This window comes from Podarcis erhardii (assembly GCF_964252035.2).
Source record: "Podarcis erhardii genome assembly, chromosome: 9".
NCBI lineage: Eukaryota > Metazoa > Chordata > Lepidosauria > Squamata > Lacertidae > Podarcis > Podarcis erhardii.
This window is the reverse complement of record NC_138512.1, coordinates 42584271-42609420: the sequence shown is the minus strand read 5'-3', so window position 1 is coordinate 42609420 and position 25150 is coordinate 42584271. Positions and strand designations below refer to the sequence as shown.

At 41.1% G+C, this 25150-nt stretch overlaps 1 long non-coding RNA gene across 2 annotated transcripts in view; it reads right to left on the bottom strand.

Annotated features, from left to right (window-relative positions):
* Window positions 1–24947, bottom strand: part of LOC309349498 — a 34311-nt gene extending 9364 nt beyond the window's left edge. Inside the window, exons 1-3 of one of the 2 annotated variants that reach the window (XR_014159975.1) lie at window positions 24822–24947; window positions 22004–22114; window positions 16044–16349 (exon numbers count right to left, since the gene is read on the bottom strand). This is a non-coding gene — a long non-coding RNA (uncharacterized lncRNA). Of the gene's footprint in view, window positions 1–16043; window positions 16350–22003; window positions 22115–24821 lie in introns of those variants that run through there. The other variant, XR_014159974.1, reaches the window with a different exon arrangement.
* Window positions 24948–25150: the final 203 nt, after the last annotated feature.

Here is a 25150-nt window from a genome sequence, read left to right as displayed (position 1 = left end):
GCTGGGCGGCCGCTGCATTTTCCCTCCCCCAGATAGTCCCTCCCTCGCTCTCTCTCCGCTCCGCAATGCACACCTGGCACCCTCCCCCTCCACAGTGGGCGGCGACCCGGCAGCTCGGATCAGATTCGCACAGCCAGCACTGTGAGAGAGAGAGTGAGCCAGGACCAGGTAGGGGCAGAGAGCTCCGAGTGCGCCCCCAAAAATGTTGCGCCCGGTGCGGCTGGCACCCCTTGCACCCCCCACGCTACGCCACTGCCCTCGGCCAATAAAGCGAGATGTGCGCCGCAACCCCAGAGTTGGTCACGACTGGATCTAATGGTCAGGGGTCCATTTACCTTTACCTTCCAAGAGACAGGCATTGCATTTATAGGCAACTTCCCATTTACACACGTTTCAGGCATGCACCACCGCACATGTGCTCATTGCCACAAACCAAATAGTGGCATGAAAGGGGCAAAAACAGCCCTAAAAAATGTGAAATTAGCAAAAATGGCACCAAAATAGTGTCTAGCAATCCCACAAGCCTTTGCAAGTGCAATCCCAGGAACTTTTGCACTGACCTTTGAGGCCTGTGGACAATTGGAGTTTGAGCAAGGAGGTTTGGAGGGAGAGATTGTGGTGGAATTTGGTGGTTTTTTTAAAAGGGTTTTCCAAGGGTTTCCAGAGGTTTAGAGGGTGCTTGCAAGCATTTTCAAAGGTGTTCCCAAGATACGCAGTTTCATTTAAATGCTTGGTGCCTTGAAACATAACCCCTGCATAAATGGGAAGTTGCCTGTAAACTGCTAAGGAGGAGAATGAATGTCTGTGGGAGAATGAAGAAAGCTATCTATCACACAAGGAGGCACGCAGTTAAAATTCCAGTAAAGAACTCTGCCATGGTGTAGGATACATATATAACCTGATATACATAATCAGATGAACTGGCTGGGGCTGATGGGAGTTGTAGTCCAAAATATGTGAAGGGCACCAGGTTGTCAAAGACTGTTAGAGAGTGAAGTTCTATATGAAATGTTGCCATTTGTGTGAAACTGGAGATTATGTATATTTCCCACAAATGACTCTACTTAATATAGAACAGACAGCCTTCACCACCCTGGTGCCTTCAACATGCTTTGGAATACAACTCCCATGAGCCCCAGCCAGCTGGAGGATGGTGAAGGCTGAAGTATAAATACCTCAGAAATGTTCATTGTTTCTGTGCTGGATGTCATCTATAAAGCTCTGGAAAGCTTCACAGATCTGACATAAACACTTTGCGGGATGCCTAAGGATTTATCATGTTCTTTAAATTTTTATATTCCAGCCTTAAGGAGCAAACCAGTGACGAGCCTTGGCTAGGCTACATCACACTTTCCAATTAATATGGACCAGGTATGTGAAAGGTGAGCCACTTGGGATGCTACGATCCCTGAATAGCCCCAGGAAGTCTAGAATATGCCAGAGGGGAAAGATACCTATATACGGATGACCTAAGGAAACCTGTAGAGATGTCTTACTGAGAAATAGGTATGTACATTTCTTTTGGATTATAATATCTGACTGTATAAATGCACTTAAATCATGTGTTGACTCTTTCCTGTGCATCTATAAAGACCTTGTTGTTTTTGACCAGCTCACCACAAATTTCGGTTCTCTTGATGGTTCCTCTGCTATGCAGTTTCCTGGACAGGGAAAGCTGAGTCCAGCTATTTAAAGCCTAACTTTCTGTTTAACGTTCCAAGCATTGATTAATTCTCACTTTTATTAGACCCTGTAATTTAAGGAGATCTGCCCCATCCCAAATTAATAACATCATCATGGCTGATGCAGCTCAGTGATATACAGAGGCAGAGCTGTCCCTCTTGGTGTAAGTTGAAGGCTGGAAAACCTGTCTCTGCATTTTTGGTCAGTGTTTTTCCTCTTTCATTGCAGCATGTCATAATCCAGCGATTAGGCCATGATGAAATTCAGCAGCCATCAGACAAAATGATTCTGTGGGTAGCAGATCCTTTGGGGAGAACTGATTTTGGCTGATAAATCTAAAGAACTCCAGCTCAGTCTCTGGGCAAAATGAGATTGATAAATGAAACGTCTGTAGTGCACAGTGCTCACTTCCTGTCAGAGAAACACCACACTCCCCATTGCTTGTATTGTGATATGTCTGACTATGTTTAGCAGCGTTTGCCAGCAGGCTGCCTATCAGAAGGACCAAATCTGCCATTTAACACATTGGGTGTTCTGTCAGCACAAAATGCTGAAGCCGTTAATTGGCCTAGCCCAGACTGCTAATGTTCAAATCAAACATAAATCTAAGTAACTTAAATGAATTCAGACTGTCATGTCTACTAGACTTGCAAAAAAAAGTGGTTATTTTTTAAAAAATAAAAAGGAGTTCAAATGACTCCAAACTAAACCACCACATGTATAACCCTCTTCTTAGAGTTTTCTTTCATGATGTGTATTTACCATATATTGAGTTTCATTTCTAAAACATATCAAACTGAAAGCAGATTTCATTATGATATAGTTATGAAGTCCACTGATGAACCAGATAAACCAAATTTTGCTCACATTTTGAAAATACTGCATTTTTACAAAAATTAGCAAAAGATGACCAGCTAATGATAATAGGATCCCCCTTTTGTCTTTTGTCTTATATAATTTGTTGATTTGAAGTCCTATTCTTTTTTAACCAATCTTTCATTTGGGAGATGACACTTTCTCCAATAGCATTGTTATTTTAAACCCTTTTGGGATTTGCAGACAGTATATGAATGTATGTCAAGGGTCTCCCTCCCCCCCACTCTGTTGTTTTTGGACTCAGAATCAGTTCAACAGGGTAAAACTAAGCAAAACAGAGCACCACATAACTTAATGAGCCTTTAAGATATATCCACATATACATACTACACCACATAATTTAGAATGTTGTACTAATTATCCATCCTGTTCAAGTCTTCTGAGGACAATCTACCCATTATCTAAGAGAAGGGAAACATTTCAATGAAAAGTTTCTACATCTAAGCTGACACAAATGATCTGGCATGGCACTGATCAGGATCACCAATAAATTATTTCAGTGGTTGAAAGGAACTCTTTAGTCATTGGTGAAGCTATAACAAATAGACAGACAATGTGGCACCATTTGTATAAAGGGCAGAAGTTAGGACTTCATTCATAGCTACAGTGATAAAACTCCCACAATCCTTTATAGTATCTTTCCCCTCCTGCTACAAAAATGTGTGTGTAGCTAATGCTAATTGAATCTTGGTGAATGCAAGCTAATTGAGAAGAATGAGCTTTTAACTATATTTGGACAGTACTTTTTTGAGTTATTATTTGCATGTGCTATTTATTAAGTTTGCATACCACCCTTCACCCAAAGATCACAGGGCACTTCACAGGGAAAAAAATGCAAAATGACAACACAAAATGCACAATAAAACAAAAATAAACTTATAACCTCACTCCTACAAACACATTTAAAGGGCCATAGAATGTTTAATCAGCCCAAGGCCTGGGAACAGAGAAACGTTTTTGCCTGGCACCTAAAGATATGTAATGAAGGTACTAGGCAGGCCTCCCTGGGCAAAGCATTCCACAAATGGGGAGCCACCACAGAAAAGGCCTAGTCTGGTGTTACCACCCTCCAGGTCTCTTGTGCAGAGGGCACACAAAGGACCTCAGATTATGAGAGCTGGATTCAGGTTGGTTCATATGGGGAGGGGCAGTCCTTGAGTTAAAAAGCAATGCATCTTTACTTGTGTAAAGTTCCTTCCCACTTAGAAGTCTTCTTTTGATCAGGAAGCCTGCCTTATCAAACTTCCTGATCCCAAGGAGGCTGAATGGCTTTAGAAGTCCTCTTCAGATCTTCCTTCTTAATGCAAAAGACTTTGCTTCAGACAGCCACACTTCTACTCACAGAGAATGATGGGCCCTTCTTAAAGCTTGCTTGCATGAGCAGCACCAAGTCCACCATAAGCTGCTGTGTAGAAGAATCCACAGACATGGCCACGGTGCATATAATATGCAGAATAATGATAGTGAATTGTGTTCTTAAGCCTCTAGTAATATTTCATTAAACTTCCTTTTTCAGAGGTCGTGCCGAGAATGCTATAGTGTAGTGCTGAAGAAGGGCCATAGCTCAGTGGTACAGAATCTGCACTGCATTCAAAAGGTTGCGGGTTCAATTCCCAGCATCTCCAGACTCCCACCTAAAGCCCCGGACAGCTGCAGCCAATCAGGGTACACAATACTGAGCTAGATGGATCAATGGTCTGACTCAGTATAAGGCCACTTCCTATGTCCATCCTAAAATTTACCTTACATTTCTTATATTAATAGGGAAAGAGAACACCACATTTCAGAGATTCTCTAAGACTACAAATGACCAGAAAATTATACCAGCAAATGGAACACTGAAGAGTACTTCTTCAAAGCATGCAGGGTCAACTAAATACATTTTGCTGTCTGAGGCAGCGCAACAAGTTATGCCCTGTCCCTTTTCCAAGTCAAGGGTGCATAAAACCTAAGGCTAGCCAAGTTTTTTTGCACCAAAGGCAGAAAATTCCACAAGTGTCTGTCCCCATTTCCTGGCAGTAGCAATATAACAACAACAAATTAAACCATTAGCAATTTTTTGCCCTTCCCTGATGCCCAAAATCTGTTGTCTGAGGCCACTGTTTCACTCTGTCTGATGGCAGGGCTGGCCCCGAAAAAGTGCATTCTTAGCTAGTTAGGGAAATCTGGGTGCATTTTTTCAGAAAGCGTCCGTTCACAATTTCTTTTGTTATTATTACTGTTTTCATTTAAACTGCAGTGGATTCATTTCCACAGTGTGATGATTGCAGAAGACAAATAGAAGTGGAACTGTAAGCAGGTTAAGTTACTGGCTTCAGATTACTGAAATAGCAAGCAAGTTTACTGCAAAAGAGACATCACCGCCTCATTTAAAAGGAAAAGAAGAAGAAAACCCAGATGGCTCCCTGTCCCATATTTAAAGTTTTGAAAGAGCTTGGCAGATGCTTCCTGAGGCTGTAGATTCCTTATTTGGAAATAAAATGGTTCACAGAAAGCAAAGGGGGGAAGGGGGAGGGAACATCTTCTGAGAAGACGCAGACCTTGATAAGTTTGAGTTGTCCAGTGTCCTAGCTAGAGGGGAACATGGTGATATGAGAGTTGATGCTACAGTGAAGAAGTCAGAAGTTATTGAATGTTTGGTACTGGGTGTTTGCTTCTTATGAAGTTAAGAGGACTTGCCATTTTATAAGTGCCTGCAGCTCCCCAGTCCCACTTACTGGCACTGCATGGAGCAGGTGAAAATTGTAACGGGAGCAATTTTTCATAGTTTTCTCAGTAACAAACTATTAAACAATGACCCTGTATTTTGTTCTTTCAAGGTAGTTTTTAGTTCTACAAAAATGGGGACTTGCAAGTTAAGTCATGGCAGCCAGGGAAGGTACGATCTGCGTTGGAGTGCTGATAAGGAAGAGCAATAAGCCACACAAACACGGCTCAGGCTGCTAGACATGCTTGTTCATTGAGATAATTCATGAAGATTCCATAGCTGGTGGATCATCCAGAAGACTTACTGCTGGCTTGCTGCAACTTTGGGGGTGTTTTTAAAATATAGGGCAAATACCAATTCTCAATAGCCTTATATCAAGCATAGCACATGCAACATTGCATCATAATTAACTTACTAATTTGCCTAGACCCACACAGATAATAGTGGCACGAAAGCTACATATTTAGAATTGTGTCCAGTTAGATTTGGAGGTGGCCAGGGACCCTTTCTTCCCATCCAGTTAGATGTTATGATAGGCATCCCTATAGGATGGCTGTGACTCCTGTTTTGGCAATAAAAGGGATTTGTAATGTTTGCGCATTAATCAAGGTACCACCTGCTCGTCCAAGTGCTTGCCCATTCAAACAAACACACTAGCCCTATTCAGATGACAGTTAGGTAAAACCAATGGGGGAAAGTGGCAAACGTGTCTTACAATTTGTATGCATGTAACACTCTTTACAATTTGTATGCATGTAACATCATCTTGCCAACAAAGGTCCGTATAGTTAAAGCCATGGTTTTCCCAGTAGTGATGTATGGAAGTGAGAGCTGGACCCACTGGCGTAGCATGGGTTGTCAGCACCCGGGGCAAGGCAAGTAATTTGCACCCCCTAACCCTAACCCCCAGATGTTGCGCCCGGTGCAGCCGGCCCCCCCTGCACTCCCCATGCTACGCCACTGGCTGGACCATAAAGAAGGCTGATTGCCAAAGAATTGATGCTTTTGAATTATGGTGCTGGAGGAGACTCTTGAGAGTCCCATGGACTGCAAGAAGATCAAACCTATCCATTCTTAAGGAAATCAGCCCTGAGTGCTCACTGGAAGGACAGATCGTGAAGCTGAGGTTCCAATACTTTGGCCACCTCCCTGGAAAAGACCCTGATGTTAGGAAAGATGGAGGGCACAAGGAGAAGGGGACGACAGAGGACGAGATGGTTGGACAGTGTTCTCGAAGCTACAAACATGAGTCTGACCAAACTGCAGGAGGCAGTGGAAGACAGGAGTGCCTGGTGTGCTCTGGTCCATGGGGTCACGAAGAGTCGGACACGACTAAACAACAACAACAACAATTTCAAGACTCTTTACAGACTGGGGACCAACACCTGAAGACCAAGGGACTGGAGCCAGTGGTGTAATCCCATATCCTTCCCCATACAGTGGTAGCTCGGGTTACAGACACTTCAGGTTACAGACTCCGCTAACCCAGAAATAGTACCTTGGGTTAAGAACTTTGCTTCAAGGTGAGTACAGAAATAGCAGCAGGAGGAGGAGGAGGCCCCATTAGCTAAAGTGGTACCTCAGGTTAAGAACAGTTTCAGGTTAAGAATGGACCTCCAGAACGAATTAAGTTCTTAACCAGAGGTACCACTGTACCCATCTTGCTTTTATCTGAACTGCTGTCTAAAATAAGACTAATAAGCAATCAGGAAGCTTCATGAACTTTGCTCAGTGTTTTTCATTAGACACTTTTGTTATACAGTAGTGTGATTTAGTGGAAGTAAAGACCAGTGAAGAAGCTAACATTATTACTAAACTAGCCTGGCAGTTGAGTCATACCCCAACACTGGTTGACACGGCAGCTTCCTCCACTGTATCTGAGGGAAACAGGTTAATCTAGGGGGCACAGGGCAGGCCATACTGCAGATATAGTCCTGTTCTCCAACACCAGGCTGCCATTCCTCAATACTCCAACATCTGCCACCCGAGGCAGCTGTCTCACTCTACCCAGTGGTAGGGCCAGCCCTGTTGAAATTTGAGTAAGGGCAAATCTAGAACCCCGGTAGTTGTTCATTGAGTTATTCTAAATAAACGATCTTTTGCAATGAGGCTATACAATGTTTTCTAGGATTGGGTCATTAAACCAAACAGGCGTTAATCCAAAATACTATGAAAGAATGCAATAAAAACAAACTAATTGCATCATATGTTGCTCGTTGTTGTTTGTGATCTCAAATGGTGTCTAAAAAAGGACAGCCTCTTTCCCATTCTGCCCAGGGTTATTCTGGGTTATTATTATTAATCACTGCATAGGATAAAATAGCAACTATAAAAGCAAAATAAATCACAAAAGACAAGTGCAAGGAGTCCACACAAGAAGATATGAGGCTCTAGTCCTCTCAAACTGCGGAGTTGTAATTAAATCCCTAGATACACCGAAAAGAGTAAGAAATGTGGACTTTAATTGCAGAGGCTTTTAAAGCAGAGTTTTTACTTTTAGAAAGTCACAGCATGGTACAGCTGAAGATCTTAATAGAAGGAAAGATGAAAGGTAGAGGAGTTTCAGTTTTATAACTTCTGCTTTATAAGATGCTGTGCATTAACTGTCAGCCTCCACAATTGTGCCTTTTTTTTGTTCTGTTTTTCTTTTTGGATTAGGGTTTTTTTTAAAAAAAGAAAGATGGACATACCACAGTTATGCTAATCATGAGTGGAAAATATGCAGTGAAATGACAGGATAGGATTAATTTCATTTCTTTATTATATTTCAGACCCTGCCCCATGTTATCGTCACCACAACCTGAGGTAGGTTAGGCTGAAAAATGGCACCTGACCTATAGTCACCCAGAGAGCATCATCATCATCATTAATTAAATTTATATACCGCTCTTCATCTGTAGATCTCTGGGTGGTTCACAACATAAAAGTACAAGATAAAAACACTACTGCAACTTGTAATCCATTGGCCCAACTGTGGCAACAAGAAATGGATGGAATGCTTTGTTGTTTGTAACAGATTCAGTTATAAAAAGGGAAAGTCTCCTCTTCGCAAATTAACACCACACAGAGCAGCTAACACAAGTTGTAAACTGTCTTACTTAAGTGGTCACAATGAAATATATCAGAAGTTTGTATGTTAGAAACATAAAGGGGGGGGGGAGCAATGACTAAATCGTTGAAGGAGTTAAGTATTCCAGCACTTTGCAGGAAAATGAACACCCATAAGAAACCCAGATCAAAATGTGCTGCCTGTCTGCTAAAAGTATTGTGTAAAAAAAGTCTCCCAAAATATAAGAGAACCATAGAAACATGGATCTCCAGTTCCACTAGGCATGACATCAGTTTCTTCCCGAAAACAACAGAATCCTTTCCATATTCTTTCTCATTGAAACAATATGCCAGCATAAAGGGGCCTCTTCTCACCAAAGCCATCGCTTGGAGCAAAATGCTAATTAAAAGCAAGCCTACCTTTCTTCTCCATCTGCCCAGCTTTGCTCTTGAAACAAACCACTTATATTTACTTGTTGTGTAAAGTGTTTTGTTTATACTGTTCAGTGTGGTTGTGTGGTGCTTTTTATCCTCTTTCTTTTACTTTGAAAGCTTAGGTAATGTTTTGGGGAAATATGTATCAAAATGGTTAAGACGCGAGTCCAAATGCCAAAAAGAAAAATATTTAGCTGCATATGAAAATCAGAAAGTTATGTTTTTCATCTCTTCCAGAGACAGGAAAAAAGAAGTCTGGCTTCACTCACTGACAGTAAGTGGGTGCAAATCCCAAAAAAAGTTAGACTCGCTTGAAATCCTACTAAGCAGAAATCTGGCATTGAGAAAGTCGTATGTGATTTCAAATATGAAATGGAAATGCACCTAACTTTCTATCCACAGGGGGCCCTGATCCAAAAGTTTCTTGGGTTCCATATTCCATATTCCAAGCCATGACTGTTACGAGTGCTTTAAATGTAGTGTCAATGAATACTCTCCATGCCTAACCCCATTGTGTAAGATAAGCATTCCTCACCTGTGAGGTTCAGGAGGAAGTTGCTGCTCAACATGGTGTCCGGATCAGGAAGGAATTCAGCCCACTTCATCAAAGGCATGAAATGTTCTCCTGAATTAGAGGTTTGCAATGCAGGATAACCCTTGAATGTTCTGATGAAGTAGACTGTAGTTCACAAAAGGTTTATGTCGTAATAAATTTGTTAGATTTTAAGGTCTACAAGACTGTTTGTCGTATTTCCTTGTCGAACCTCCTTCTTGATTACCCCCTGGAAATGGTTGTATATGGTTTTTATCATTTTTGAAAATGTAAAACATAACAAAATAGGTTCATTCTCTTTTCACATTATATAAAGTACCAGCAGCCTCATTCCTTGGGTTACTAAGAAGCCTCCAAATCAGTGCAGTTTTGAAATGTGGCTAAAATCAGTGCAATCTGAAATGTCCAATTTGACATCTGGATCCAAAATAGCATTCAATTGCATCTATACATAAATGAAAACCTGCTCCAAGCATAGATGAGAACCTGCTCCTTCATCTCAGGAGCCATCATACAAAATGGGAACAAACAACCAAGTTTCCAAAATATATAATAGATGGAGTTTTGGCTGGCTTTCTCTCTTTTATTTCCAGTTAAGAGAAATCTTATACAGCCAGGAGTGGAAATCCGAGTCACACCACGGAAACATTTTCTTTCTGTGGCCTAAATTACTTTGTCCTTCCTTCATTTTCCAAACAGATAAATTCTGACCACCAAAAAATTGGCAGCACAGCAAATTACGAACGGGAAACAATCCACTTTCACAGAGAAACGAAGGAAAACTGAACTGTTGCCCTTTTGCAGTATATTTAATCTTTACTAGATATTACAAATATTTAGTCAGAGAATCCTGGTGTTTAGCTGAACTGCCCATCCAAGAAAAATTAGGAGACAGTAATAGCTATGTGGTTTAATCCCACTCTATGTACTTAGCACTTAAAAAGAATTTAAAGTATTCATCATTGCACAGGAGGGGAAGGCAAGCAGGTGGGTATCTATCCATGTGTGTGTGTTTGTGTGTTCACAAAAAGGCATCTCCGAGCCATATAAAACTGCTTGTTTGATTGCAGTTACTCTGGAGTTGAAAAAGAAAGAGTGCTAGGACTGAGGGAAAGAAGTGGGGGACATACACATGCAACTTGCTGCAATGCCAGTTCCCAGGAAAGTTTTGCTGAGCTATTGGATTCCCAGGTGCTACCCTAAAACCAGACAGCATGAAGACTGATTGTTATGGACTTGTGTTGGCAAGCAGGCACCGCTCATTTATAAATAAGAACATGGTGGTCCCTCTGGCAGAACAAAACTAAAGGGAATGACAGGATGTTACTAAGGGAAAGTGGCTGGAAATAGCTACATTTTGTGAGGTTCTTGGAGCTGCTGTTTATATTTTGTAAGGGGCCTTTTTTTAAAAGCCAAAAGATAGGAAGCATGTACATCATATACACAGCATGGTGAAAACTCCTCCTGTCTAGAGTAAGAGATTAAGAGACACCCAACATCTAGCTTAGGTGTGGGCCACATTTGCACCATACATTTAAAGCGCTAATTCACCACTCTAGTCATGGCTGCCTGTATTCCCCTCACACCCTATTCACTTTCCCTGAGTGGTTTAACAACCAATCCCTCTTGGAATAGTAACTCTGTGAGGGGAATAGGGATCTGCTAACATTTCTCAGCATCCTTAGCCAACTCCGGTTCCCAGGATCCTTTGGGGGAAGTTATGACTAAAGTGATATCATAGTGCTTTAAATGTATAGTGCAGATGGGGACCACACCTAGTCTAGATGCTGGGTGAGATGGGGGTGGCTCCTATGTTTGAATGTTAAAATGATGTTGGATATAAAGATAATATGGCATCAGTGACATAGTTAAAAGGAATATGCAAAAATGTTTTAAAATGGAAAGGGTGAAAAGACCAGAGTAATATTATGTCAAATTCAAACAAAATGATACAAGGGATTAAGTTATAAAGAACATGTAAAAATGGATTTAAAAAGAAAGGAAAAACCGGAGACATAATAGGGTGAAATGTACAATATTGAATAAGATTTGAAAGAGGGTAAGGAATTGCTGTATTTGATTGTGTAAAGGGGAACACAGAAAAGGGAGATGTGAGGAAGTCAGGTAAGAGGGTTATGAAGATAAATAACTAAAAAACTAGATTTTGTTTTTTGTTTTTGCTCTTTCCTTACTTTTTTATGTTTTTTATTGTATCTTTCTGTTTTGTTTGATTGTGATGTTTTTTATTGTCTTTTTTTCCGTTTGATTGTGATCCTTGTTTTATTATACAAAATTTTAATAAATATCTTTAAAAATAAAAGAGATGGGGGTGGCTCCTCACCTCTAATACAGCCATGGGCTGTGTTGGAATTCACAGTGCCCTGAAGGCTGACAACATTGCGCAGGAAGTGGAACAGAAAGATTCAAGTGACACCATTTTCAGCTCCCCCCTCTGCAAATTGTGGTGACAAAGTGTGTCCATTGTATACTATAAGAAATGGGCTCACATCATCGGCTATTGCAACACCAACAAAAGCAATGGTGACTTTCATTTCTATCTTTTTTTCTTTTTCTTTTTTTAAAAACACCTTCACATTGTGATATCTTGAATCCCCTTTCCCTTGATAAACTGGTGGCAGGAACTTGGCCAGCCCAGATTCTTCAGAGATGCCAACAGAGCAGCCATTTCTCAGGAGTGGGTGCTTTCGAACCCTGAACTTTTGCGGATGGGGAGGAGGCATGGGAGGGTGGATGCTGATGTTCTGGCCCAAATTCAGACTTACGATACCAACATACTGTGTCTACAACACTGGCCTGAAACGGCATCTTGTAAAATAATTCAATAGCTTCTAAATCAGACCGATGCATATCCTGTACATATGTACCCTACAGACACTGTTCTTTAAAAGTGTGTTTGTGCTGGATGTTGTGGGAGCTCCAAAGTCCACTTCTAAGCCACCAGGCCTATTGCCAATCCCAATGGATTCTTCATCCATAAACAGCACTCTTGAGCTACTGGGATATTTTCTTCTTCATAAAAGTGTTCAAGTTTGTGAACAGATTGTGTCCTGCAATTCAGGCCTATGTAGCCTTGGGCTACATAGCGTGAGGTAATGGCTTTTTCTACCTGCCTTGCTCCACCGTCCAGCCCTAGGAGCCTTCATAAGGGAGCTGTTTCCAGAGGAAGAACTGTGAGGAGAGGGAGACTCTGTTTGCCATCAGCGGCTGGTTGGTTCCATCTTTGCTGCCGCACCTCCAGCCAGAGGTACCTTCAGAAGGGAGTTGCTGTCATTGGCATTATGTGGATGTGTATTTCAATAAGCTGAATAGAGTGAAGGTTATAAGGCATGGGGTGTGGAGAGAGTTTATGTATGAACTTAAAAGTGCTTAGTTTATTTTTGGGTTTCTATTTTGTTAATGTTGTTAATATTGTTTTATAGATTGCAAATTGATTTGTTAATCACATGATATGACTTTTGCTTTAACTGTGATGTTTAGCTTATTGTTTAGTTGCTGCTTTGTTAACAGTGTTTAAAGACTGTAATTGTTTCACTGATTGTTAATTATTCAATATGTTTTATGCTGTATTTGTGATGTTCTATTATGTTCTATCATGTTATTGTTTGTAAGCTGCTTTGGGAGTCATTTGAATGAAAAGCAGCATAGAAATATAAAAAACCAAATCAATAGTGAGCCTCACGGCTGAGGAGGAGATATAAATCTGGATCCCGCACTGGCAAATTACAGGGCCCTGGTCCCCAAGTACTGGACACACAGCAACAGTAATTTTGTACACATAGAGTTAGGCCATTTTTAAAAGCTGGATCATTGTAAACTAATTAGAATTCCTACAATTATTTTTAAAGGTAGTGTTTTTAAAGGACTTAAAAAAATTAAACTCAGCTACCTGGCATATAGTTATTTTTTGCTACCATTTCCTAAAGAGCCACGATATTTTATAAAGTTGTACATCAGTGCTATAGACAATTGTCCTTCATTGCTTTGAGAAAGGTCTGTGGTACTTTTAATCATCTAATATGCTCCACTGCAGGAGAACACCCTGGAAATGGGGAAATGCATATATATATATATATATATATATATATATATATATATATATGCCTTTCCCCATTTGCAGGGTGTGTGTGTGTGTGTGTGTGTATGTATGTATATATATATGTGTGTGTGTGTGTGTGTGTGTGTGTGTGTGTTGCTGCATGTGCTGTGTGGGTATGCATTGGGTGTCAACTGAGTTACATTTCTCCCCAAGGTGTCATGGGTACTTGTCTTACTAAATTTGATAGAACTGACAAGTGTTTTCATGTAAGAGTGGGAAAAGGGGAGGGCAATGTATAACTCCCCATCACCTTGTCAAGCTGAGTGAAGGCAAACTCCAGCGTATTCCTTCACAAGTGATGAGGTGTTCCGGAGTCATTAAAAGTCATAAAGTTAGACTGCAACTATGCGCCATGCATACGAGATGAAGTCAGCCAGGGCTGTCCTCCTTGTAACAGGTGAAGGCTCCTCTTCCATACCCTTTAAACTCTCAGACTGAACCACAGGATCCGGCTGAGTTGGAGCACTTTCTTTGCAATGCACTTAGGAGTTTTCATGAGAGCTGTAAGTGTAACTTTGGCCTGGCTTTCTGCCACCTGTCTCATTAGGCAGGTATCTAAGGGCCTTTTCACACACACACACACAGTCATTCCCCAAATATCTGACACTGCTAGCCTACTGTCATTTATTCCTGCTGCTTCTCCCTTCATAATAACATTAAGTTTCTAACTGGAGAAAAACTGGTTTCCTCTTGCTTGTGATGGCCTTCTCTTCTCATTTCTCCAAGGTAAGGAGCATAGTTTTATTTTTGCAGTGATGAAAGGGCCTAACAAAGGCAAAGCAAAACTTTCAGAGTGCTCAGGCATTAGTGGGCCATACTAATGTAGACTTATATGAAGAACAATGCAATCCTGCTCATGTCTGTTCAGAAGTAATAATAATAATAATAATAATAATAATAATAATAATAATAATAATAAAATTTATTATTTGTACCCCGCCCATCTGGCTGGGTTTCCCCAGCCACTCTGGGTGGCTTCCAACAAAGATTAAGAATACATCAAAATAAGTAAGTTCAGTGGGATTTCCTCTCAGTTAAGCAGGTGTAGGGTTGCAGTCAAAATGCATCTAGAGTTTGACTTCATTGACTTCACACTGCATGCTTAAAGGCTACGCCTATTTAACTGATAGCTTCCTATCCCGTATTGCTTGGGAATTCTAGGAAACAAACAAACAAAATCAGTGCAGTTTTGAAAAATCAGGGAAGTTTTGAAAGGTTTATTCTGCCATCTTGTTTTAAAACAGTGTCCGGTTGCATCCAAACACAGGAAAACCTGTTCCTTGATCTCAAGAACCATCATGAAAAGTCTAGTTACAGTATCTTAAAAGGTTTCCAAATGCCAAACAAACAGGTAAACAACTTTCCTAAAATATATATTAGATTTTTGTACAATGTATTTTTGGCCCTTTCTTCACAAACTGATTTAGCCACAGCAATGATGAAGGTGATATAGCCATGGATTCAAGAGTATGCAACCCACTGATGTACTAAGGGACATAAGAGGCGCGTCCTGTTTTCACTGCGTGAGGTGAGATAGGAAGTGGAACCCTGCTCTATTATGCCATCTGCTGTGCTGTCACCACCACTGGCACTGCTGCCACATCTCTTGCCATGCAACGTCCGCTGCTGGGGGAGAAGCAGCACAGGCATCAGTGTCAATTTATGATCTTGCTGAAATCGAGTGAAATCTCTTGCGCTCTGGGATGTTTCTCTGGAAATTGGTGGCAGAAGTGGCAAGGCACCCACAGGGGCACCACCTCGGGGGCTTCCACCAACTGAGATGGCTGCTTCACTCTGCTTCTTGAATGGGCTGGCCCTGCTAAGGACTGTTTCTCGTGACATTTGCAATTGCAAGAGACTAATGACTTCTAACTTGTGGCTACCAAGTCGCATGCGTTTAGAGCTGATGTAGAGAGAAAGCAGTGCACTGCTTTAGAAATCACAAATTGTTTATCTGTCTGCCTGCTTAATTTGCATTAGTAGGGTTTTTTAAGCCCTCTTTGTTTAGTTTTACAAATTATTACCATAGGACGCACCAGACCACAAGACGCACCTAGTTTTTGGAGGAGAAAAACAAGAAAAAAAAATATTCTGAATCTCAGAAGCCAGAACAGCAAGAGGGATCACTGCGCAGTGAAAGCAGCGATCCCTATTCCTGTTCTGGCTTCTGTGATAGCTGCGCAGCCTGCATTCACTCCATAAGACGCACACACATTTCCCCTTACTTTTTAGGAGGGGAAAAGTGAGTCTTATAGAGCAAAAACTACGGTAATTTTGTGTCATGTTAAGGCTGAAAGCAGCAATTCACTGAGTAGATTAAATCAGTGTGGTGGTATTTTGTGCAGCAGTCTTAACATTTGAAATCAATAAACCACACCATTTGGCACAGTCCTCGGGGCTTTTGGTGCCAGTGTGGAGATTTTCCCTGCATTTGGGAGCAACCATGCAATTCCAGCTGTTCTCCATCACCTCAGTCATATGGAAGTTATTTGTAGCAGGTTCCCTGTGGCTGCAGAATTGCATGGAGCCTTTAGTCCTTGGAACAAGAAGAAACCTGCTGGATCAAATAGAAGACAAATATAGCCCTACATCCTCTTCTCGGAGTGGCCAAGCAGATGCCCATGGGAAGGTTTCAAGCTGGACTTCAGCACAAACTGCATTCTCCCCCCTTCTGATTCCCAGGGTCTGGTATTCAGAAGCATACTTCTTTTGACAGTGGAGGTGTAACACAGCTACGTATATTATGGATAGTATCCACTGATAGCTTTCTCTTCCATGAATTTGTCTAATCCTCTTTTAAAGCCATCCAAGTTAGTGGTCATTATGCTATCCCAAGGGAGCAAATTATTCCGTAGTTTAACTACGTGCTATTTGAAGTACTTTCCTTTGTCTGTACTGAGTCATCCGACATTCAGCTTCATTGGACGACCCTGAGAATGAGAGCATAATGAATGATGGTTATTTAATTGAATGTCTGTCTCTTGTAGCTTATCCTGCATCATCATCATGCCTGGGTGAGTTTCCAACCTCTTGATGATATCTTAGATCACAGAAAAACATGCGACAAGCATTGACAAAAAAAACCTTGGCTATGATGGATTGAAAATGCTGTGTGAAAAATTGTGTGAAATGTGTGATAGACAACATTGGCACTCTTCTAGAAAAATAGCTTCATTCCCACTGCTGCCTTTTGAGGCATATGGCACATGTGCATGGTGTCATCATGCATCAACAGGAAATTAAAATAGTAATGCCAGCACAAGTTGTGAATAAGTCAGAACACATTTAAAAGAAAGTCCCATTTATTCCAGCATGTCTTCCTCCAGTAAGTGTGATTGGGATCATGGTTCGAATCCATTTGAAATCTTGATTCAAAATCAATAGCACGTATAGTTCCATTGGCAGGGGGACCAACATCACTGCAAGCTACTTTGTGTTTGCACAAAGTCGGTCCTTGGTCCCCATATCTAGCGTGAGGAGGGAGGTACATGTTGTGTTTCTTGGCAGTCCTCACTCCTGAGACAGAGCTGCTTTTATTTATAGGAGGTGCAAAGCCACGGCTTCCCTTGATGCTCTGTTGAAAAATCCAGCAGCCATTTATTTTAAGCCACATCCAAGATAACAAAGTGACATTATCAACAGTGCCACCACAGGGCAGCTGCATTTATTTATTTATTCAATGGGCGAAAGTGTTACAGAGATGCAGTGAACCCTCTTGAAAAGCTAGCAGTGCATAAGTGGCCCAATAATAGAATTACATGCAACTGTCTTCTTTGCACACTCTTGGCCCATGGAAGTGCTGTGGACAATACTTTAGTCTCACAGATCTTGACATAACTGCACCAGTGTATATGTCTCTGCTTACTATAGTTGGTGTTCTATCTGTTTATATAGTATCAACAGGGGACCGTAGTGCCATTGCAGAGCACATCCACCAAGTGCAGAAGATTCCTTCAGCTGAAGGTCAGAGACCTCCAGGTCCTGGACTACTGTTGCCCGTTAGACAGAAAAGTTCTGGGCCAGAAAAACCAAACATCTGATTCAGTCTAAGGCAATTTCACATACTCAATTTGCACATTTAGAAAGTCATTCCTTCATCAGTTCTGCTGCTGCCATGCTAAAGGTAAAGGTAAAGGTAAAGGTACCCCTGACCGTTACGTCCAGTCGCAAATGACTCTGGGTTGCACGCTCACCTCGCTCTATAGGCCGAGGGAGCTAGCATTTGTCCGCAAACAGCTTCTGGGTCATGTGGCCAGCATGACTAAGCTGCTTCTGGTGAACCAGAGCAGTGCACGAAACACTGTTTACCTTCCCGCCAGAGCGGTACCTATTTATCTACTTGCACTTGATGTGCTTTTGAACTGCTAGGTGGGCAGGAGCTGGGACCAAGCAACGGGAGCTCACTCCTTCGTGGGGATTCGAACTGCCGATCTTCCGATCGGCAAGTCCTAGGCTCTGTGGTAACGGGAGCTCACTCCGTTGTGGGGATTCAAACTGCCGACCTTCCGATTGGCAAGCCCTAGGCTCTGTGGTTTAGACCACAGCGCCACCCACGTCTCTGCCATGCTACCAGGGCCTAAATCAAGCTTTGACTAATTACATGTGAACCCAGGTTTGTGGTTTGTCTCACTCCAAACAAACCACAAACTCACTGTTACCAAGTTTTGCTTCCATTCGTGCTTTGTGCAAAATTTTACCCTTGTGCACTAGGCTAATTTCTACACCCTTGTGCGAATTAATTGAAACAAATCATGTTTTCTATCTTACTCGTAATTCTGCCCTCAAAGCAAACACAAAAAGTCAGTTTGATCATTTTTTATGTTTTAATGATGAAATCATTATGTCAGCAGCTACTGTATTGCATCAGATTGTAGAATACTGTCTGACCGCCGTAGTGTATGTTGCAATCATTACATCAGCAGTTACAGTATTTCATCAGCTTTTGATTCGACCGCCATTCGAGATGGATGTGACACCTAGGAAATGTACGAAGATTGTAACTCTGCACAAACACACAGCTAAGACGTATCGAGAGATTGCTTCAGTGGTTGGTGTGAGTTTAGCAACTGTCAGCCGTGTTACCAAGCTGAAGCAGGAAACTGGATCGGTTTCTCCTAAACGTAAAGGAAAATGTGGTCGTAAGAAGAAAACAACTCCCAGAGATGACGCTTTCTTGCTTTGACAAAGCAAAAAGGATCCCCACAAGATGAGTGATGCATTGAATACAGATTTGAAGGAGAAAGGAATCCAAATCAGTTCCTTTACAGTTTGCAGGCTCCTTACTGCGGTCAGACGAAAAGCCAGAAGACCTGTCAATAAACAGCTTTTAACCAAAAAAAGAAAGAAAAGTGGTATAAATGGGCAAAAAAGTACAAGGAATGGACAAAAGACCAGTGAAGAAAAGAAAGAAGAGTGGTATAAATGGGCAAAAAAGTACAAGGAATGGACAAAAGACCAGTGAAGAAAAGAATTTGTGGGCTACATGCAAAGGTTGCCTCTGTGCTGTAGACTATACAACTATGGAGAAGCTTATTCAGGCGCTGATTCAAGTGTGGTACAGGGATCCAAAAATCAACAGTGAATGTTTGAAACTAGTAGACTCCATGCCAAACCATGTTCAAATACTGCTTAAAAATAGTGGAGGTCATATCCGTTACTAATGTACGTATATGTGAGATTTGTACATGTCCATGTTAGTTTTGTACAATAAACTACTAAATTCATTGTTTGTTTCAATTAATTTGCACAAGGCTGTATATGCACCTCTTTCTGTCCTCCATCCAGACAAGCAGAGTTCAAGGACACATTCCAGCCAGGCAAAAATATTTGAGGTGTGAGGCAGGACCAGTGAAAAGTGTAGCTTGGGAACTCTACTGACCAGATACAGAGGCCTGGAAGGCCATATTTAGCCCCTGAGTTTGAGGTTACCTAGTCTCATTTTAAATAAATAATATTTAGACATACTGTGGTACCAATTTGGAATTTTAGGTCACTTTAAGCAGCAGTGATGTACTGCATATTTCCAAAGCTGTCTTCTACCATTCTGTGGGACATTGCAAGAGTTCCTAGTCTTACACCTAAAAAGAGATTGCATTCTACTCCTATAGCACCCCTAAAAATATTAGTACTCCATGAGGCAACTTCATTGATGTGTATTAGGCCACCCACATTGGTATTAATGCAAATATTTGCTTCTGGTGATTCACTTACCTTCATCCAATATTTACCCCTAAGGAATGTTTTCCAGCTTAGACTATGAGCCTTTGCTGTTGATTTAGGAACCAGATTCAATTAGGAGCCCTGCTTAAAAAGCAGTCAAGCGGCAGCAGCAAAGCAATAAAGGGGGGAAAGGCTGTAAAGAACGCTTCTCAGAAAAGTGTAAAAAAATACTGTAGAATCACAAGAACAGAATGTACGACATGTAGGCAAGTTGGATGTGAAAGTTTAAAAGCCACCCAAAGTCCTTTCTCTTCATGACACTTAAATTGCAAAAGCCATCTGGTCTTGAATTACACTGACCACATAAGGACAGAAGAACCACATAAGGACAGTTTATTTATTTTTGCTGCAGACTAATTGTACAACTGAGGGCTCATCCACACTTCTATTTGTTCCATGATTCTAAGCACAGGTCTGTGATTGCTAGGCATGGGTCTGAAAGTGGGGTGGGGGGTTTTTTGGTCCCACCACCTTCCCCAGGAAAAACTGCTGTATAATCCTGATCCAATTCATCAAAATGGGAAAGAAAATGGTATTTTAAACGGCTGTATCCATTTGTCTGTGGTGGCCCAGGATCTATATCCTACCAAGGAAAATTCATGGTTCTCATGAAAACATACCTCCAACATTTCTCCGATGAAAAAATAGGGATGTCCTACCATACCTTCCAACAGTTCTCTGATGAAAATAGAGACGGCCAAAGGAAAAGTGGGACATTCCATTTGAGAACCAGCCTCTCTTTACCTTTCAAACTTTTTTTGGATAATGTACATATTCTCGTCGCTCCCATCCAGGAATACCAGCAAGATTTCCTGGGCCCAGAACACTGTATGTGAGTTGACATCCAGCAGCATCAAGACAGCCTCAGGTCTCCCATCCATGGCTTACAGTGTCTGTAACTGTTGTGATTTCACCCAGTTTGAACACTAAAGAATATATGAACTGAAATGATTAAGTGGAGAGCTCATCTCTACTCTATTTCTTACTCATTTAAATAGAAGACTGTTTTCCTCCACCACCATTTCCCCATTTTCCAGAAGTTTGGTAAAAGGAGCCTGAAGAAGCATCATTTCGCGAGTTGCACTCTTCAACAGCGGTGAATGGCAAATTATATCTGAAAACAAAGTTTATCATAATTGGGGCACTTGCAAAGTCTTTTGCTGCTGCTGAATGCTATATGGGCCCAAGGGGTATTGCATGTAGTACAAGAGTAGCAACTCGTAGTCATTAGCAGTGTTGGAGGGGGCTGATAGCTATCCTGTCATTAAAAGAATTATTGTAATTTTAGCTGCGGCGTGACAGTCTTTTTAATTTTTTTAAAAAACCCTTGTCACTGAATGATGAGCAAATCCCATCATGTTTCATTACTGTAAGGGCTGGTGTTCAAAACACTGGACCTTACTGTAGTCTAGTTCATCCTTATCACAGAAGATAGCCAATCCAGGCAACCTATCAAACCCTGCCATAGATTATTGGATTGGTTCCTTTGTTCTTCAAGGTTTTCCTTTAATCCCTGCAATCTGAAGACTCTGTGGTTTTCTTTTCCTTTTTTTTTTTTTTTGGAACATGGTCTTTTGGAAACTTCACCTGTGTTCAGTAAGTAGCTTCCTAAAGACCTTGAGGCTATCTACCCTTTCCCTCTTTCAAGGATCTCTTCAGCCAACTAGCCCTCATGCAGGACCGACCCAAGACCTTTTGCTGCCTGTGGCAAACCAGAAAATGGCGTCTCCTGCCGTGCCCTGCCATGTCTCACTCCTACAAAAGAGCAACAACAGACATTTGCCTAGCTGGAAGCTGGGGAGGCCCTTTCATAGCTCTTTGCAGAAGCCTGAGAGGTTTTGGAAGATGGAGATGCTGAGCAACTTCCAAGAAGGTGGCTACTTCAATGCTCCCCTCTAGTTTTCCACAGAATCTGAACAAGGGGAACAGCATTGTACCCCCCTCCCCCTCCACAATAATAATAGATAAAGGGCTGGTAGGTGGCTGGACTTCACAGCTCAGATAAAAAATGTTCCACTCTATTACAAACTGAACAGTGCCTATGCCCGCAGGGAAGAAGGAGAAGCAGCCATGAGAGAGGTGGCTGATGGGTTTGCATGCCTGTTCAGTGGGCTGCAGCTCCCTCTTTGGTGCATCATGGGTGTTTTTTTAAACAATTTCATGTAATTGCTTAATAGATAATTTCACTTGAATGTTTTAACTTAAAACTTCTAGTGAATCTTATAGTCTTTTTAAAAAACAAAACAAAACAAAACCTTAAAGTTAAATAAGTATCAGCAGGAACGAATCTGGCATTTCCATCAAGCAAGGAAGCCAGCCAGCCAAATTCTTTTAAAAACACAGTGGCAAGAATAGATGTTGATACCTCTTTGAAGTGGGGATAGTCATTATTCTTCTTCCCCATTGTTCATCAGCGCTGACCAGATTTCAAGCTGTTTGGGATGTTAAATGGTTTCAATATATGGGTCTGTATCACCTGTAAAGTTGAACACAAGAAAAACGCTTGACAGATATTCATAATGATTGCAATTAAAAGGAAAGCAACCCAGTTTCTGATTAATTTGGAAACCAGGAAAAAGCTCGAAAAGATCTGCATATCATGATAAAAAGGTCATAGCAGGAAGGATTGCGGTGACTGGGTTGAAATGCTTAGTTTAATCTACAGTTGGTAGCAGATTTTAGAAAGAACAGAATGTCCCTTGAAAAGGTTTGTGTAGCAAATGGTGTTCTGTTCTGAAGTTCAAGGTACAGCAAACTAAAATGGCCTCTGTAAGAATAGTTTCCTTTGGAGGACAGAGAAAACATCAGAGATGTATTGTGTTTTTACAAAAGAAAAAGAAGAAGAAGAAGAAGAAGAAGAAGAAGAAGAAGAAGAAGAAGAAGGCTGTACATGAACTCAAGTTATCTTCATGTTGATCCCAACCTAAACAAGTATCTATGCATACAAGAATCCAATACTGCTCCAACAAATCTCTTACTTATCATTGCAGCTACTGAGTCAGAAGAACCAAATATCTTCACTTCCCATCCTTTCAGCTGAAGGCAGGTGTGAGTTTAAGCCTCCTAATTGATTTTCAGCATTTGTATGCCATCCCATAACACAAAGTTTTCTGGGTGGCTTCCAACACATGGATATATATGGCTCCAGACTGAAGAAATTCCATTGAATAGTCTGGGAGGAATCTTGGAGTTTCTGGGGATCCCAGCAACACCCCCCCCATACTTTTGCTTCCTCTCAGGACAATAATGCCTGAATACAACTGTTGGCCTGAATCCCCGGAGGTCTCCTACTGTATATCAATTTGAATTTCTTCAATCCTAGGTGCTCAAAAGTTCAACAAGAAAATGCTATCTACTTAAGCTCTCCCCCCCCCCTTTAAATAATTTTGAAATGATCAGCAAGTGTTGTATTCATGATTACAGAAAATAACACAGGGAATGCTTGCTATGTAACAAGCATGGCAGCATCTTATCTACCAGTCTTTTTACAACTAGTTAAAAGAAAAATGGACATTTCATCCATTTTCCTTATTCTATATTAGCTTTCTTCCCCTCCCCTCCAATGTCCTACTTCTCAGTCATCTGTGTCTCCTCTGTTGTTGTTGGGAGCAAGAAAAGCACAAGGTGGCCAATTTTCCAGTTCAGGAAGGATCATAATTGGTGTCTTGTGCAACTTGTTAGACAACCAGTGCTTTGACATAACAGCTGCTTCTATGGAAGACAATTCTCTGCTTGTGTGAGAGAGATGTTTGTAGTTGTTTTCCAGGAAACCAACCAGCAGTTTTCACAGCCTGTTTTAAAGTGTTCTATATTCACATTTCTTAATACTTTTTCTTTTCTACAAAGTTCTCGTAGAATCTTATTTTCATAGCAAGTTTCCAGCTTAACCAGTTCCTAAGTAGCAGAACAACTGACCCAGAGACTCCACTATACAATCCCATGGGCTGGAAACCGCCATCACAAACAAACAACAGCAGCAACAACAATTTCATTTACATGCCACTTAAATCCCAAAATAGGCTTTTTGACTTCCAGGAAATGAAATCATGTTACTGATGCACAGTTGTTAAATTCAAAAGCCTTTCAAGATGCTTCCATTCTGTTTGCTTGTACAATAATACTTTGCATCATCTTACACTGTATTTTAATTGTATGTATATGGTGAGCTACCCAGAGAACTTATATTATGGGGCAGCTATATAGATTCAGAAAATAAAGCAAGAATTGAAATGAACAAGAATCTCAGGCCCTTCTGCAAAAAGTGACATGTGTTAAGAAAGAATGAGAGGCAACTTAATATTAAGAAAGGTGAGCTGATACAGAAATTTCTAAAGCTGTTTAGGGTTTTATGTAGGATAAAAGATGACCTGGATAATTATATATTAGTAGTAACCTACTGTTATTTTCAGTTCACCTATATTGTGGCTATTTGAAACAACCTACATGTGATATTAAATGTTTTGTGTTATGCTAAATGCTGAAAGCTCTGCTTGCCCTTGTATACCTGTTTTACTTTTTAATTTTAGCTCTAAAATTGCACCACCCAAAGGTGCCAACGGCAACTTCCCTCTCATGCCTCACAGCCACATCCAGTTGAGGAATGTGGCAAGTGATTGACTTTTGTTGCAATACAATCAAATTGCAGCCTGTTCATCCTACTGTAGAATAAAATGGCCTTTGTGAAGGATCTTCTGGTTTAATTTTTGAAACGGTGGGGCATATTAGACGCACTCTTTCTTGGAATATTATACAACAAATATTGTACAGCAGAGCTGCTGTTGGAATATTTTTCAATACTGAAAGTTAATGATGGATTTCCTCCCCCTATTATTGGTACAGTATAATTAGTAACTGGAGTCAGAGAGAAGAAAAGGGATTTAATGTCAAGAATGCTGGTGCCAACTGATTTATAATAGTCCAGAGCCTGGCATGTTGCATTAGTTTCTACTTTTAATGATGCCCAGCAAAGTTTGTAGAACTATTGAGTAGGTTCTTATAAGCACCCAAAACAGGCTCCCCCCCCAACCCTTCCCCACCCTCAAAGAACAATTGAAATTGTTGCAACATGAGAAAAGCCATAACGGATTTAAATGATGTCTCGAGGCAATTGTACCATACAACTTTAAAAGAGGAATTGGCTAATTTGCCTATTAGTTCCAATGAAGAATGTCCTTTATGAGTACCTGTCTCTGTACGTCTTGTTCTTTCTCAAGCCCTTGCTGGCAAATTTGATCGGGTGTCTATGCCCACAGACTTTAAATTAAAGGACTTCTGGATCTGCCTCTGCAGCTGTTGCAGCGGTTCCTTTCATTGCCAATGGAAACTGCTGAATTCCTCGAAGGAGCACAGAGAGCAACCCCAGAGTGACCACACACATTTCTTGACCAAAAATGGTCACTGCAGGAATGTTCTTCGTTCATTGATTGTTTTCACTCTCTGTGTGTTGCAACAGGCATTCTGATAGGAACACCATGTGTAGGGTAAGTGGGATACAACATAATAAAATGCTGAG